We start from the raw sequence: 18,491 nt of genomic DNA, 5'->3' as shown, positions 1-18,491 counted from the left end.
GGGCGAAGGTGGGTGTTGACCTATTTCACGCGCTCGGCAGAGATTACATTGTTATTATAGACTACTTCTCAAACTACCCGGAAGTCATGCCTCTCCATGATCTGACGTCGTCCGCAGTCATTGGGGCCTGCAAGGAAACGTTTGCTCGCCATGGCATTCCAAGGACTGTCATGTCAGACAATGGACCTTGTTTTGCCAGCCGTGAATGGTCGTCCTTTGCCGCAGCATATGGTTTCACTCATGTGACATCCAGCCCTCTGCATCCACAATCGAACGGGAAGGCTGAAAAGGGTGTCCACATCGCAAAGCGGCTCCTGTGCAAGGCGGCTGATGCCGGATCGGACTTTAACCTTGCCTTGCTGGCCTATCGATCGGCCCCGTTATCCACGGGCCTCTCGCCAGCGCAGCTACTAATGGGTCGCTCCCTCAGGACGACGGTACCTTCCGTCCTGGCACCGACAACAGACCATGAGGCGGTTCTTCGGGACATGCAACTGCAGCGTGATCGCCAGAAAGGTCGGTACGACACACGAGCGACGGACCTGCCCCCCCTGTCCTCCGGAGACAAAGTACGCGTCCATCAACCGTATGGTGGCTGGTCAGCACCGGCCGAAGTCCTCCGACAAGTGGCTCCCCGCTCGTTCCTGGTTCGCATGCCGGATGGTTCCGTGCGTCGCCGCAATCGGCGCGCCCTTCGCCGACTTCCACGTTCACAGCCACACAACACGCCAGATCCTCAACAGGCTTCCGAGGATGACTTTGTGGAGCTGCCGCACATCACGCCCTTTCCATCGCCACCCATGGCCATGCCTGCACAGCAGCCGGTGGTTCTTGATCCACCCTTAAGGCGGTCAACCCGAATTCGTCGCAAACCCATTAGAATGGACTTATAAGACAGTTCATATGTTTAATAAGTTGGACAATTTTACATGATAACCTGTTGTTGTTTATCGTTCCAGATGTCGTCTGACTGGACAACTGTTCAAAATTTTTTTTCTTCTTCTCTCGTTCGCATTTCTGTTATGTTATGGTACAACTGGATTCATGTGACGCACTCGACATCGCCCCATGTACATAGTTCCGTCATAGACACATGCTGCACACGACACACACACACTCTTAGATGCACTCACGTCACGATCATATTTATTACCACGTAGGCACATATCTTTGTAAAAAGGGGGGATGTCATGATATTCAAACACACACATCATGATGGACACACTAACAGGCAAATCAGAGTACACAACACCACAACCAATCACAGACAAGAACACCAACCACATAAAAAGCACGAGCACGACACCTGGAGGTCAGGAGGTCTGGGGAGAAGGAAGCATGAAAGAGCTGTTGAAACACCACAAGCAGGGAGCCCCCCACGTGCAGAGTGCAAAGACCAAGTTGTAAATAGCAAGTTTAAATAAACAAGTGTTGTACCATATGCAACTGTGTTGGCTCTTCTGTGTGTTAGAACACCCAACACCACATTCCCCACCTGGTGTCAAGGCCTCCATTGTCTAAGTCAAACCTCTGGACTTAATCATTTTGACTTGCAACTTCCTTCCACACCGATATAAGCTTCTTCGGAACCTAGATTTTCAACAACATTCTCCGCTAACTCTTTCTTTGACTGTTCAATCTATTTTCTCCTAAGAAGCGAAGTATCTTGGGATGTTTCTTTCTATTAAGAATTTTTTACAGCCGGAAGTTGTTGTTTTGTTGACCACAGGAGCTGCAGATGGTGACAGTCAGGGCCCGGTTTCCTGAAGATTCCCACTCAAGCATCTAACATCCCTTGAAGCTAGTTTCACCAGTTGCTTACTCCTATGTAGGTCAGATATGATTACCAAGCCCATCAGCCGCATTCTTACAATAAATCAGATTTTCCAACTGAAATCATTCAATTGAAATAGCTTACACCGCAGTCAATCAGCAGATTTATTAATTTCATCTGAATAACGAGGAAGGCTGCAAATGGTGGAAATCTGAAGAAAAAACTGATAATGCTAGCAATGGACAATCACCAACTGTGAAGTGAAAAGCAAATTAACCTTGATATGGAACACGATTGGTTAAAGTTTCTAACTGAAGCATCTGCCTATTAACTTGGGCGACCTACTGCTAAAGGCAGTATACCATTGGCCGACCAGCATTATTTTATTAATGATGCTCATCTATCACACAGGAAATTCGAGACTCAGTAGAGAGTGGAACCAACTGACGGCCTAAAATGAGGAATAGAATAGAATAAGACCAAAACCACTCCCACAAGAAGTTCCATAAGATATTGTGATGTGGTCCGTTATTGACGAAGAGCAGGCCCAGGGCGATGGTGTTGTTGGCGGATGCAGTATGGGGCCCACATGGCTTTGAGCTGGTGCCATTTGGTGCATTTGTGTGGTGTGGGGCTGCTTAAGTTCCTGCAGCAAGAGGGGAGGATGGTGGCAGCCTCTGTGACTTGTCGATTGCAGTACTGATGGAGCACAGCCTGCTTTTTGCTTTGCTCCTCTGTCTCTGCACCCTGATGTTTCTCAATGTTTCTAAGTCTTTGTGATCTATTGTCAGACAAGCCACAGGAGCGATGCATCAACCAGTCAGCAGCTAAAGTGCTGCAAAGCACATGAGAGGGTACAGTGCATTTAAATACAGTGAAAGAACCCATGACCAGGTGACTCATTAAACATGCCAGGTAACAAATTTGGGATGAGGGGGAAGAAGGTCATGGCGCAGTTGGGAAAGGAAGATAGAAGGGCTGAGGTGGATCTTGAAAATTGTGACTTTTGGTCAAAATTCTAGCTGTGAAACTCTGATAGAATAACGCTGCTGTCAGATGGAAAATAGTAACTAAAGTCTCAAAGAAAAAGAGTTGGAATTTTACCCAAGGAAGTTCAAAGCTTTGAAGGATGTGGGGGCTGAAATTCGTCACATATATGCTCAGTGGACTGCCCAACAACTCCATAAAATCTAATGTTGTTGTATCCTCTATTTGACATGTAACATAAGTTTACATCAACCACAATTTACTTATTAATGTCTAATTTATGTTGATTTTAGTTAGATTGGTAAAGTAAAGATTATAAAAAGTGAAATCTTGTCCATTTGATTTTCTTGGCGGGGTTGTTCGATTATTTTGGTTTGTTGGTCTCCAGGGGGATTACAACAGTATGAAAATCCACTGATGCTGCATGTCCTATGAAATGTTACCTATCCAATTTAATGGCTCACCAGTAAGTCACAAGTGGCTAGTTTCACACTGGTCAGGTTTTCTCACTTTGTACAATTGTCAATTATTATTTCTACAACTTTACGCTGGGCGTCAAGAGAATCACACATTGTGACTTGAGACACTAACGGCACCTAAATTGACTGAGTTTTCCCACTATGACAAATATATTTCTGTGCTGTCTCTGGTTCTGCCTAAGCACTGAAATTTAACACAAATATTAACAAAATCTAAAGCCATACATCACAGAAAAGGCCATTTGGCCCATCGAGTATTCACCGGTTATAAACAACCACCTAACTACTCTAATCCCATTTCCCAGCACTTGGTCCATAGCCTTGTATACCTTGTGATCGCAAGTGCATATCTAAATACTTATGTTATGAGGGTCTCTGCCTCCACCAACCTTTCAGGAAGCGAGTTCCACACTCCCATCACCCTCTTGGTAAAAAAGGTTTTCCTCACTTCCCCTCTAACCCTCCTGCCCCTTACCTTAAATCAGGTTTGATTCCCGGCTTGGGTCACTGTCTGTGCGGAGTCTGCACATTCTCCCTGTGTCTGCATGGGTTTCCTCCGGGTACTCTGGTTTCCTCTCACAAGTACTGAAAGACGTGCTGTTAGGTGAATTGGACATTCTGAATTCTCCCTCAGTGTATCCGAACAGGCGCCGGAGTGTGGCGACTAGGGGCTTTTCATAGTAACTTCATCACAGTGTTAATGTGAGACGACTTGTGCCAATAAAGATTATTATTATTAAATCTACACCCCCTGGTCATTGATCCCTCCACCAAGGGAGAAAGTTTCTTCTTGTCTATCCCATCTATGCGCCTCATATTTTATTGCAATACAGCTTTGTAACGAGGAACATTATGGTTGGGACAGAAGGACTGAAAAGAACCTAGTGCGATATCTGCTATATTTTCATACTAGTACCTTTAAGTCAGGTACGATCTTATGCTTTTATCCCCAAAACACAAATCTAATAACAATGTTCTTGATGACCCTCCTGGAACATTTCAAAGAATTTCCCCATTGAGAAAGCAAAGGTCAGGAACACTGAAGAAGAAAATATCAAACCAAGTGAAGACCAGGACACAGTTGGAGCTGTTTGATTTCATTCTTCACCCTGAAACTGTCAGGAGTGGTACTGTCAAACTCTCAGAGCATGTTGTCATGAAAGGAGCAAGTGAGGTTGAGGAACTTTGGTCAAATTAATGGGCGGTATTTTCTGCATCTCCTGTGGAGTGTTTCGTAGTGGCGGAGGTGGTCCGTTATTGGCTGGTGGTGGGATCTTCTGATCTGCAGTCAACAGGGTTTACCGTTCTGTGCACCCCCTACACCGGCAAGAATAGCAGGAATATTCCAGCCAAAGTTCTGCCAAATCTTGGATAGTCCTGCCCTGCTGACTGCTTAAGACGTATCATGGGGACAAAAGCCTTTGGGTTTTGCATCAGTAGATAGTGAACTGTGCAGGGTAGCACAAATTTAGTGAGTGCCACAAAAGTAAAGAGGTATATCCTGTTCCCTACACTTCCCTTTTGGCTGATGTCTGAAGATCACATCCACTATAGGTCTGCCAGGATGGGAGATATGGTAGGCGTTTACTGGCATATCGGTCAAGTGCTATATCTACCCAGGCTGAACGTGAAGACAAAAATAACGCATTTCTTGATCAGAGAACTCCTCTACACCAATGATGTGACATCAGTCGCTCATATGGAAACTCAGCTACAAAGACTCATGGACAGTCTCTCCCTTGCCTATAACTTGTTCTCCCTTACTATATATCCCTTGAAAACCATGGTTACTGGACAGGGTGTTACATCTCCATCCTTGATCACTCTGACTAACACCCTGCCATAAGTGGTCAGCAAATCATGCCCACTTTGCCTGTATTTGTGGGCCCAATCTGCACTTTGATGCCAAACTCAATACACACAAAACAGCCACCACAATTTGCATGGAATAACATCAAGCTGACACTTCGGACCAAGGCGCTGGTTTAAGAGGTCTGTATTTTCAGCACCTTGTGTCTGGCTGTGGAACATAGATGAGTTGCAGTGTCTGAGAAAGGATGCGCAACAACTTTAATTTTTGCTGTTTGCGGCACATTCTGGCCATCTCATGGAAGGCCAAAATCTCAAATACGGCAGTCAGTTCAAAGGCAAATTTCCCTGGTTTGTTAGTAATCTTCAAGCAGAGATTACTTCGCCGGCAGGATGGAAGATGGATATTTGCCAAGGATTTTCTGTATGGTGAGGTAGCTAGAAGTTGGGAGCCACAATGGATATCCAATACACAGCTTCAAGATGATGAAGTGACATGAGGCCCCAAGCATCAGTTTTCACACCTGGGTGACACTGGCCAACAACAGAAGGGAAAATGGTGACCTCATCTGTGGGCTGGCATACGCCAGCATGATGATCAGTGGCTGCAGAGGCTTGACAACAAACGCCAGCAGCAAAACAACAACCCATAATGACACCCGAGAACCACTTCACATGTGGCACTTGTGGCAGAACCTGCTTCTCACAAATTGGTCTTTTCAGTGTAACAAACAAAGCTACTCCATCCTCAAGGAATTTGAACTGATCCACCATCTTGCATCTATAGAAGGATACTAAATTGCTGAGCAATTACATATCCCGTTCAATGCCTCATATAATACCTCACAAATTGTTTCTTTCGCACTGACCCCAGGTCGTCTTTTGAAATTATCATTTGTTCATTTCCTAAGCATGGTGGCACAGTGATTGGCACTGCTGCCTCACAGCGTCACAAACCCGGGTTCCTTTTCAATCTTGGGTGACTATGTGAAGTTTTCACATTCTCCCTGTATCTGCGTGGGTTTCCTCCGGGTGCTCCACAGTCCAAAATGTATAGGGTTGGTGTATTGGCCATGATAAACTGCCCCTTAGTGTTCAGGGATGTGCAGGTTAGGTTATGGGGTTTCAAAGGTAGGGTGGGTGAACATGGGTGGGCTCATTTGAAGGGTCGGTGCAGACTCAAGGGGCCGAATGGCGTCCTTCTGCATTGTGGGGATTCTATGAAAATGGATTCTGTTCAGTCTGATTCAGGATTTTAACATTTTATCAGGCCTGTGAACAGGGCAGTAATACCTTGAGTGATGCCAATTATTTCCATGTGTCTAATGTTATGACGCCCTGGGCTAGTGCATAGTCAATTCCAGCCCCACATACCCCGGAGTCACAACACATGTGAATTAACCAATAATTCTTGTAAAAATTCCCAAAATCTCTGACCCTTGGCTGCCCAATAGTCACAACCACCAGGTTTGTAAATGTAAACACGATTATTGTTTGTTTATACCAAGAACTATCATGAAATATGCAGTAAATACAACTGGTTAACGACAATCTAATACCTACTACCCACTTTAAATGCACCATCCTCTATGCGCACACACACAAGACAGACAAACACAGAAGGGGAAAGGGGTGAAAAATAATAAGGGTGAAAGTCAAAAGACAAGTCTTTGCTTCAGATGTTTTTTTTAACAGCATTGCTTCAACCCGGCCTTCAGTTCAATGCTTTTATTGTGGATTTATTCAGGTGTCTATGGTTTCAAGAATGCAGTACTCACAACTTTTAGCAGCTTTATGCAGAGAGTTATATTGCTCACAGCATTTCCTGGAGAGGTACCTATTCACATCAAATATTGTACGAAGTCTTACAACACCAGGTGAAAGTCCAACAGGTTTGTTTCGATGTCACTAGCTTTTGGAGCGCTGCTCCTTCCTCCGGTGAATGAAGAGGTATGTTCTAGAAACACATATATAGACAAATTCAAAGATGCCAAACAATGCTTGGAATGCGACCATTAGCAGGTGATTAAATCTTTACAGATCCAGAGATGGGGTAACCCCAGGTTAAAGAGGTGTGAATTGCATCAAGCCAGGACAGTTGGTAGGATTTCGCAGGCCAGATGGTGGGGGATGAATGTAATGCGACATGAATCCCAGGTCCCGGTTGAGGCCGCACTCATGTGTGCGGAACTTGGCTATAAGTTTCTGCTCGGCGATTCTGCGTTGTCGCACGTCCTGAAGGCCGCCTTGGAGAACGCTTACCCGGAGATCAGAGGCTGAATGCCCTTGACTGCTGAAGTGTTCTCCGACTGGAAGGGAACATTCCTGCCTGGTGATTGTTGCGCGATGTCCGTTCATTCATTGTCGCAGCGTCTGCATGGTCTCGCCAATGTACCACGCTTCGGGACATCCTTTCCTGCAGCGTATGAGGTAGACAACGTTGGCCGAGTTGCACGAGTATGTACCGCGTACCTGGTGGGTGGTGTTCTCACGTGTAATAGTGGTATCCATGTCGATGATCTGGCACGTCTTGCAGAGATTGCCATGGCAGGGTTGTGTGGTGTCGTGGTCACTGTTCTGAAGACTGGGTAGTTTGCTGCAAACAATGGTTCGTTTGAGGTTGCGCGGTTGTTTGAAGGCAAGTAGTGGGGGGGTGGGGATGACCTTGGCAAGATGTTCATCATCATCAATGACGTGTTGAAGGCTGTGAAGAAGATGTCGTAGTTTCTCCGCTCCAGGGAAGTACTGGACGACGAAGGGTATTCTGTCGGTTGTGTCCCATGTTTGTCTTCTGAGGAGGTCGGTGCGGTTTTTCGCTGTGGCGCGTTGGAACTGTTGATCGATGAGTCGAGTGCCATATCCCGTTCGTACGAGGGCATCTTTCAACGTCTGTAGATGTCTGTTACGCTCCTCCTCGTCTGAGCAGATCCTGTGTATACGGAGCGCTTGTGCCACAGTAGAAAACAATACAGGGAAAGCTATTGTCAACTTGTCAGACTACACCCTTCAACCAGACGAAATCGAAGTCCTCAGCAGAGGGCTCAATTTCTGCACCACCACCAAAATGGACCCCATCAGTCTCGCGGCAGACACGGAGGAATTCATCAGGCGAATGAGGCTCCGGGAATTCTTCCACAGACCCCAAGAGGCCAACAGCGAACCCAAGCAGACTATCAATGAACCGGAACAGCAGACCGAGAGATCTGCGGTGCGGCAACCGAAGAGGAAAGAGTCGAATTGGACCCCTCCGGAAGGCCGCTGCCTTAGACTCGACATGTATGCTCAAGCCGTCAGGAGTCGCGTCAATGCCAGATTCATCAGTCGCATTCACAAGACAGCCCCGAACGTCACCCAAGCACAATACAATGCCATCCGCGCTCTCAAGACCAACCGCAGCATCGTCATCAAACCAGCAGACAAAGGGGGGGCCACTGTCGTACTGAACAGAACGGACTACTGCAAAGAAGTATACCGACAACTGAACAACCAAGAACACTACAGACAGTTACCCGCAGATCCGACGAAGGAACACATCCGCCAACTTAACAGACTGATCAAGACCTTGGATCCAGATCTTCAGAGCACCCTACGTGCTCTCATCCCACGTACTCCCCACATTGAAGATCTCTACTGCCTCCCAAAAATACATAAGGCCAACACACCAGGCCACCCTATCGTTTCAGGCAATGGGACCTTGTGTGAGAACCTCTCTGGCTACATCGAGGGCATCTTGAAACCCATCGTACAAGGTACGCCCAGCTTCTGTCGCGACACAACGGACTTCCTACAGAAACTCAGCACCCATGGACCAGTTGAACCAGGAACATTCCTCGTCACAATGGACGTTTCGGCACTCTACACCAGCATCCCCCATGACGTCGGCATTGCTGCAACAGCCTCAGTACTCAACACCGACAACTGCCAATCTCCAGACGCAATTCTGCAACTCATCCGCTTCATTCTGGATCACAACGTCTTCACCTTCAACAACAAGTTCTTCATCCAGACGCACGGAACAGCCATGGGGACCAAATTCACACCCCAATACGCCAACATCTTCATGCACAAGTTTGAACAGGATCTACTCACCGCACAGGACCTTCAACCGACGTTATACACCAGATACATCGATGACATTTTTTTCCTTTGGACCCACGGCGAAGAATCACTGAAATGACTACACGATGACATTAATAAGTTCCATCCAACCATCAGACTCACCATGGACTACTCTCCAAAATCAGTTGCATTCTTGGACACACTCGTCTCCATCAAGGACGGCCACCTCAGCACTTCGCTTTACCGCAAACCCACGGATAACCACATGATGCTCCACTTCTCCAGCTTCCACCCTAAACACATTAAAGAAGCCATCCCCTGTGGACAAGCGCTCCGTATACACAGGATCTGCTCAGACGAGGAGGAGCGTAACAGACATCTACAGACGTTGAAAGATGCCCTCGTACGAACGGGATATGGCACTCGACTCATCGATCGACAGTTCCAACGCGCCACAGCGAAAAACCGCACCGACCTCCTCAGAAGACAAACATGGGACACAACCGACAGAATACCCTTCGTCGCCCAGTACTTCCCCGGAGCGGAGAAACTACGACATCTTCTTCACAGCCTTCAACACGTCATTGATGACGATGAACATCTTGCCAAGGTCATCCCCACCCCCCCACTACTTGCCTTCAAACAACCGCGCAACCTCAAACGAACCATTGTTTGCAGCAAACTACCCAGTCTTCAGAACAGTGACCACGACACCACACAACCCTGCCATGGCAATCTCTGCAAGACGTGCCAGATCATCGACATGGATACCACTATTACACGTGAGAACACCACCCACCAGGTACGCGGTACGTACTCGTGCAACTCGGCCAACGTTGTCTACCTCATACGCTGCAGGAAAGGATGTCCTGAAGAGTGGTACATTGGCGAGACCATGCAGACGCTGCGACAACGAATGAACAGACATCGCGCAACAATCACCAGGCAGGAATGTTCCCTTCCAGTCGGAGAACACTTCAGCAGTCAAGGGCATTCAGCCTCTGATCTCCGGGTAAGCGTTCTCCAAGGCGGCCTTCAGGACGTGCGACAACGCAGAATCGCCGAGCAGAAACTTATAGCCAAGTTCCGCACACATGAGTGCGGCCTCAACCGGGACCTGGGATTCATGTCGCATTACATTCATCCCCCACCATCTGGCCTGCGAAATCCTACCAACTGTCCTGGCTTGATGCAATTCACACCTCTTTAACCTGGGGTTACCCCATCTCTGGATCTGTAAAGATTTAATCACCTGCTAATGGTCGCATTCCAAGCATTGTTTGGCATCTTTGAATTTGTCTATATATGTGTTTCTGGAACATACCTCTTCATTCACCTGAGGAAGGAGCAGCGCTCCGAAAGCTAGTGACATCGAAACAAACCTGTTGGACTTTAACCTGGTGTTGTAAGACTTTGTACTGTGCTCACCCCAGTCCAACGCCGGCATCTCCACATCATGGACATCAAATATTGATTTCATGCTTTGTCTTGAGAACCCCGTAGTCTCAGGAGAACAGCACCCAAAGTATTTCTAGAGAGTGAGTCAGCCCTCACAGAGGCCTTCTGGAGTGAGTTAGCTGGAACTATCTGGAGAGCGTTAGTTGGATCTCTTTACTAGGCTGCTTGAATTAAACCTGAAACCAAACTGGAAACTTGGGATCTGAAAAGCCTTCCAGTGGAATACTATCCAATCATTACTCGTTACCCGGCAGAGCACAGCATTCTGGGCCGATTCATTGGCCACCAGCTGATCAAGCAAACAAAGTCCCAATCCATCTCCCTGCCACTGATGCCGGCCAGTCTTCAATCTCAGTTTAAACGAGCACAACCTTCCAGATTCTTCCTGCTTAAATTAAAGATACAGGCTTCTTGTCTTAAAAATACATATCCTATAGTCATCCATGGATCAAAAATGTAATGGTAGAAAGGGAATAAACAGGGAATAAACAGGAAGGCCCCTTACACCAACATAAGCGAAAGGTCAAAACTGATATTCAAAAATAAAAATATTCCCGCAGAGCATCCCTGCAATATTTCATGGAACAGCAGATTATGGGTTATGGATTATTTGGCACACATTTCCATAATAAGCGTTGCACCTACATAATTGTAGGGTGGAGGAAGGTTCATTTGTGGCTGTCAAAAGGTAATTATGAGCATCTAAAGGGAATTTTTTTTTTTTTAAATGCTGGGCTTATGGAGAATTAGCGAGGGAGTGGGATGAGCAGCAGTGCTCTTGTAGTAATCAGGCACGGGGAAAACAGGCAGAATGGCCTCCTTCTGTGCTGGAACCATTCCATGATTTTATGTTTCAAACAAAACACTAGTAATCTTTTGCTTCAAATTTTCAGGTGATCTCGCCTCAATTGTTTTTTTTAGGGAAGAGACTTTCTGAATTCCACCACCCTTGTACAAAGAACAGTGTCCAGACCTCACCCCTAATGGCTTGATTCTCATTTTAAGAATCTGACCCACTGATCTAATCTTCTCCACACATCTTCAGCTCCCTTAATGGTCCACTGTTGGAGAAGCAACAATATGACATCCCCCCCACACCCCCCTCCCACCACACCCCCCTCCCACCACCACCCCATCAAGATCTTGCCACTTTATAGAAAAGTCAGATGCTGTGATATCATTCACTGTGTCTGCGGTAAAGAACCCGATTACAAATCGCTCAAAGCTTCCTGGGAACGCTATCGGCTGTCCACTTTTACACCACTTCACCTCTCACTGGGAGATTTATGAAGCTCACTAACAGCTTGAATTCTCCAAAGTAACTAATTCCCATTCATTCGTTGTGAAAATAGACAATATAGACTCTGCTAATCATTGCCTTTCCACTTGAGGCATGCAGATTTAATTTGGCTCTGTCGATGGGTCGATAGTTCATCTTTAGCACATCACTAGCTTTAGAGAACTGAACCCATTTCTACAAAATGGACCACTAGGAATCCAAAGCGTTCTACAGGTGGAATCTTACCAGCAGTAAAAGTCCTTCTGCCAGCGGGGCCAATCCCAACGGCGTTGGTGTCAGCTGACTGCATAGCATTGGGATCTTCTGGAAGGTGGTCAATAAAGAACTGCCATTTCCACATTCGCTGTCCAATTAAGTGGTTGCCTCCAATGAAGAACAGTAGACATGTTTCTGACACAGGCAGCCCAATCAGAGGCAACCTCAGGGCAGCAGGCCACTCCACAGGGAGAATTGGATGCTGCTGGGGCTTTTGTCACTGCAATTGGCTTCTTCTCATCATGGTGGCTCTGTGATGGAGGATTTAGAGGAGGGCTTTGATGGCAACTTGGCTTGCTACCAGAAGGCTGCCTCTAGGTACTTGCCAGCCAGATTCTGGTCACAGCCAGGTGTCTGTCTGATGTTGGGAAGACCCAGGTACCATAATCAAGTTGTGTCCTTAATTGCACTGACAAGAAAAAAACTGCACATCTCGACAAGAAAAAAACTGCACTTCTCTTGTAATTCATTGACTGTGATATGCTTTGCGGCATCATGTAGAATGTGAAAGACACTATATAAATGCACAATTTTATTATGCTCAACCTATTGATTGATTGTTTTCTAACCTTGAGTAATGCAATAGCACACCAGGACCACAATTTAAAGTATAGCAAGGTTAGAATTAGAATCTGTTCTCAGGTTGCCATTGTAAGTTTCAGGGCAATCCTCCCCATTTTTAAAAGGACTCAGGAGAAACCTGACATTTTAAAGTGGCCAACGCTGGCTGCTAGCTGACAAAGCCTCCCAGAAGGCTCGGCAGGACCAACCTAACCTGCCTGTGGATTGGGCTCAGGAAAGGTGCGAGCCACAGGAATCCAGGTGCAGCAGAGACACAGACACACCGGTGATCTAATCACCAGAAGAACAAAGGAAGATCGAGTTCAGCAGACGAGAAGAAAACAGCCCAGCAGTGAGACAATGGCCACGCAAATCGGCCCCATAACAGAAAACAAAAGACCCAACCTGTTAATGGGATATCGTTCAGGAAGCTCCGGACAAACATTAACAGTTCGTTAAAATTGGCCGACAAGCATTAAACAGGACATTAAAATCGACAAGCAACAGGGTAAGGCAGATTCGGCCTAAACCGAAACTGCAAGTGTCCAGAAATCCATTGTCCTTGAACTTACTTAGGGAGCGGAGTCAGCCTTTTGAAATTGACTTTTAAAAGAGACATGCTGGTGGGGAAAAGGTTGAGCTTCTTAGTTTTGTAGAATCGTGCCACGAGGGAAGACCAGCCTGCATCCCCTTTTCAACCCAAGGAAGGAAGCACCCAGAGACGACAGAGCCCCTAGGATTGTAAGTATCCTCAGCCAACTTGTTGAAGTTCCCGAACTAAGATAGAAGTAGAGGCAAGGGAGGGGGCTAGCGTTTTAAACTCCGGTAATCTTTTGCTCATCTGTAAAATTGTGTAAAGGAAGACTTTCATTGTGTCCATTAGTATTTTTCTCTCGTAGTAATAAGATAAAGCATAAGTTTTATTCATGTGTGATGTGATATTGGAGAGGTTGATTTTGGTGTTGTTAAGTAAATTGTAAGTCTGAAACTCGTTTGGAGTCTGTCTTGTTCTTTTTTTTTCTCTCACTGACACGCTCTGGCAAAGTCACAACTTTTATCCTCGACCATAATTCCGGAGTCGAGAACCGAGGGTGATCTGGGCGCCTCGAAACGCTCACTCAAGGGAGACTACTGGTTAGGCATAAACAGTGTGATCTCTCTTTTTCTCTCTCTTGGGGAACTACTCGAGTGGAGTAGCTACAGGGTGGCAGTTTGTCCCACCGACAAGAGAGAGAATCACCCAGACAATAAGCGATTTTCTTTTCATTTCATTTCATTTCATTGGTGGTGGTTCTGGGATAGCTGTGTGATATAAGTATCAGGGTACTGGTTAGATATAAACGGTGAGCCTGGTTCAGCGATCTCTCCTGCGGAGTTGTCCCAGTGCAGCATTCCCCGGCCTTCGAAATTCCGAGGCTTGTAGGAGACACGCACAGCTATCGGCAGACCCCCAGATACCGGCCTGTAAGTGGAGTAAAGAGAAAGGAACCCCTACACCATGAACTAAAAGATAGATAATGTTTGTCTACTCTCTCATTTTCACCTTGGAATTCAAAGAAACCATTGTTACAAGCTGCAACATGAAAGAAATAAGTTGCATATTTTGAAAGTAAGAGAAAGTGGAGCATTTGGGTTCTGTTTACAAGACTATTTCATTCTGTTTACCGTGTGCCACTTTGACACTGTAACTTGAAGTAAGATTATGAAGGATTCACTGCAAGAAAAAGCGACTGCTCTTTTTTCTGCTACAATTGTATACAAGAGAAAAGCGTTCGCCTTGAAGCTATAGTCTAAGAGCCTGTTAGGTCTGTGCTCAGGTTTATCTTTGTCAGGTGGTGAAATGGTTCTGTTGCTTCCTCAAGAGATGACACAACAAGGCCTTAATTTGGAACTGTTGCAAAAGGGCACATGGCACACTAAAGTTGTGATCTGTTCAAGCACCACTCTTGGGACCTTTAACTCAAAGACATAAGTGGCTTGTGGCATTTTGGAAGAGAAAGCAATTAAAATGGGCAGCGAGTCACCACAACGCTGACAGAACCAGATCACACAGTGAGAATTGCAAACTTCAGGGAAGAAAATGGGTCGAAGAAAATTGGATCAAATCGCAGAATAGGTAGGAGGAGCAGAGTTGAAACCACATCCATTATCATGAATTACTTTTTCATTTCATTCACAAAAAAAACCACAGCTACCTATATGCAAGTGCTTACATCTTGTTATTTGCCTGACTTCCAACGCTGCCTTGTGCTCACTGCAGGAGGATCCCAAGAGCTAAGCTGTTGATACAGTCCATTACATCTGAATTGATCAAGCGGGCCTGTCCCCTCTGGGGCGAGGACAGAGCAACAATTACGAGGTTGCCTTGTTAGCTGAATATTCTGCTCGCAGAAAGTTAACAGCGTTGCACTGAAAACTCCAGTGGGTGTGATGCAGCTTTAGAAAACGGACAAGTACGACAGGAATGAGTCACTATCTAAATTTCAGGAAATCCCGGAAAGTGGTAAGAAGAACATTGTTGGCACCCAGACATTTTCAGGAAGGAGGCTAAATCAAGTCAACATGGTTAACACACAAAAAGAATTGTATGGAACTTCAGTTAAGTAGCTTCAGCAAAACACACATGAATACCTTTACTTAATGGTCTCCAACCAGAGCACCGATAATAGGTTTTGTGTAAAAACAGTCAAGTGAAAGCCGTTGCCATAGGGATAAACAGCTCTGCTAACCTGCACTGTTGATATTTAGAACACTCTTAAAATAGATAGGTTTGAAACACCAGCAGGAACTTCAAGAGCCAGCTCTCTGCCACGCTGCTCGGAATACAGATTGCTCATTTTGGATGTCTCTTGCTCATGTACTCTCGCCTCTTAATCCTGCACATAGGTGAAAAGTGCTAATTAGGGGCTCTCAAGCAGTAATTCCTCATGAACAGTTCATCCTGAGAGTAATAGTCATTCTATCATCCCACACAATGGAGAAGTTTCATTTGAATTGCAGAACAGAGAAGTGCACTGAGGATACAAGGAAGTTTTGCAGCTGAACACAAGTCAGATAGTTAAAGAAAGGAACGCTTTGACAGGACAGGAACAGATTTTACCTCTTTTTACCTCGTTCCCTCTGATACCCTAAACAAACAGGTAAGCAGATTAATGAGAGAAAAGGAAGCTTCAGTATCCAAAGGTTGACTTCCTGACTTAGCCAAATTACATCCAGCTTTCCTCACCTCGCATAGCTTCAGTTGACTTGTTGTGATTTTAAAGATGTGAAGGGGTATTGTTTTTGCACGGTTTCGCACTAACGTGAATTTCCAGAAACTATGGTACACAAGGGATTCATGACATACACCAACATTACCCCCTAATATTTTGGAACAATATTCCGTTAAGATCTGTGTGCCAGTGGCAACCGAGCAATCCAAAGCCATGCCAAAACTTTCCAATCTTTCCGCAGCAGGCTTTTCCGCTGCAGATGCAGCGATGCATTTAAATTCCCATTGATTTCGGTGGGATGAGAAGATCCTGCCTGTGGGAGGGGCCTGATAATCCAATCCTAATCTCACTTCCCTTGTTCTTCCCTGTTGCATGCATAAAGACAGAGGTTTACATTAGTGCCTATCTCTGCGAGAGGCTTTATTGAACTGACCAATGTGTCTGACTCCAGAGGCAGCCTCATGGCGTAGTCACATGACTACAGAAAGCCTGGTGTGTCAATCAGACTGGTTATATTTCAAAAACCCAAACACTTCCCATAGCCAGTGCTTGAATATTTGTCTAAATTCCCTTGAAAGGTTGTACTGGTCTCTGCCTCAACCATTTCCAAACATCCCATGCTTATGTCTCTTCTCAGTCACACTAATAATTTTAAATTAATTCCTCATCTAAAAGCATTTAGGCTTCCAGATGAAGATATTTCATTCATGTAAAAACCATATGCAATGTCCTCAGCCCTATCAGACATAGGCTGAGATTTTCCAGTCAGGTCCACTCCCCACCCCATCTCATCCCCACAACTCCACCCATCTTTGGACACTAAGGGGCAATTTTAACATTGCCCATCCACTTAACCTGCACATCTTTGGAGTGTGGGAGGAAACCAGAGCACCAAAAAGAAATCCACACAGAAATGGGGAGAATGTGAAAACTCTCACGCAGTCACCCAAGGCCGGAATTGAACCCGGGTCTCTGGCACTTTCAGGCAGCAGTGCTAAGCATTGTGCCACCATTCCGCCCCTTCAGCTGAGACTGAATGACATTTTCAAGAGTTGTAATAACAGATCATCCCTTTGATATTTCTGATTTGTTGACCTGAACTAATAGGATTACAAAAATTGCAAGACTTTTTCACAAGGCAGAACGCAGTTTCTTCTTATAATCAATGAAATAGAGGTTTTTATTAAATGGTAAGGGTTTTCTTTTTTTTCCAAGGATCTAGATTATTTTCTATTGATCTTGCATGCAATCTGAGGACTATACAAAGTGCAAATTAAGTGGGTGACAATGGAGGATAGGTAGGGTCAGTGAGGTGGCATTGGTGATCTGAGGTGGAAGGCAGGATACCTGGGGGGTACAGTGGTGGCATGGGTTGGTATGGACAATCTGCAGGGACATGGGCTGGCCTGTAAACCCATTTGGGAGCTGGTTACTGTGTTGGAAAAGCGAGGCAGGCCTTCTAATCAATTTGCTTCCATACCCATTAGCTTTCCAACAAAGGCAAAAATAGTGTGTGAAGGCACACGAGTTGGGTCTGTAATTTGTGATCCATGAAAGTATGTATATGTGGTTTTCCTGAGCTAAGAGGAAGATTCAGCCCACTGTGTTTCATATACCCAAGTCCACATCATCTTTATGGGTCAAAAGCAAAAGTGAATGCTTAACTGACTATTTCACTTAATCGTCCAGATGGATATTCATCCAGAAATTCATTTCAGGTAACATTGTTAATTTGTTAACAAAAATTAGATGAAAATTACCCTCTCACAGGGGTCTAGTTTTCATTAAATATGTATTTTAAAAAACCTGTTCCAATGCATTCAAATAATCAGTCAGTGAGTCCCACACTGAGTGCGCATCCTCATCCGTACATCAAGTTCCTGTTAAAGGTCCCTACAGAGAAGAGCACAAACAAATTCATGATCCTCTGAGGGGTCGTCGCCTTTTCTCTGAACGCAACCAACAGTAATACTGAGACAAGGGGTGATCGTTGTTGTTCATGGCATTCTTTGAGAGTAGATTTCATCGAACGACCTGCTCATTGATTACCCTGACTACCTATTTCAATAATCTCTATATCCTTAAAGTGTCTGTTTTCCGAAGACAACAGTGCCAGTCAAGACCGCCAAAAAGAATAGCATGCTCAACTACAGCCGGAGAGAAGAGTTTCATGATTGGAGGATCGACTTGAAAGGATTTTAATTTTCTGAGGGAGTAGAATTGTGTTCATCCCTTGGCCACCACATCTGTACACTGTTCCCTCCAATTCAACTTTGACCCTGAAGTACTTGTGGTTAGTAACTATTTCAATGTCCACATCATGAATCTTCGCACGAACAATATCATTTACTGGCTTTTTCATAAATTTCTTAACTAGTTCTTTTGTCTTGCTTTCATTCAGTTTAAGAGAATTGTTGTCACACAATTTGACAAACTTCTCCACAGAGTCCCTGTGATTTACTTTGTGATTCCTTATACGATTACTGCATCATCAGCATACTTCAGGATCGTTATGTTGTCGTACTCTGATCAACAAGCATTTGTACAGAGGGTGAAAGTGAAAGGACACAAAACTGAGGGATCCAGTCGTCGTTAAC

At 45.3% G+C, this 18,491-nt stretch overlaps 1 protein-coding gene and 1 long non-coding RNA gene across 4 annotated transcripts in view; one reads left to right on the top strand and one right to left on the bottom strand.

The window, feature by feature from the left end:
* The window catches only part of mdga2a (MAM domain containing glycosylphosphatidylinositol anchor 2a), a 1,293,828-nt gene that overhangs the window by 499,456 nt on the left and 775,881 nt on the right, over window positions 1-18,491 (bottom strand). The window lies entirely within an intron of this gene.
* Window positions 13,046-18,491, top strand: part of LOC140403261 (uncharacterized) — a 106,369-nt gene continuing 100,923 nt past the window's right edge. Inside the window, exon 1 of one of the 2 annotated variants that reach the window (XR_011938270.1) lies at window positions 13,046-13,423. This is a non-coding gene — a long non-coding RNA (uncharacterized lncRNA). Of the gene's footprint in view, window positions 13,424-15,467; window positions 15,823-18,491 lie in introns of those variants that run through there. The other variant, XR_011938271.1, reaches the window with a different exon arrangement.

Source organism: Scyliorhinus torazame, chromosome 2, assembly GCF_047496885.1.
Source record: "Scyliorhinus torazame isolate Kashiwa2021f chromosome 2, sScyTor2.1, whole genome shotgun sequence".
NCBI classification, from domain to species: domain Eukaryota; kingdom Metazoa; phylum Chordata; class Chondrichthyes; order Carcharhiniformes; family Scyliorhinidae; genus Scyliorhinus; species Scyliorhinus torazame.
Note: the sequence above shows the minus strand (reverse complement) of the source record. Positions and strands in the feature narration are given on the sequence as shown.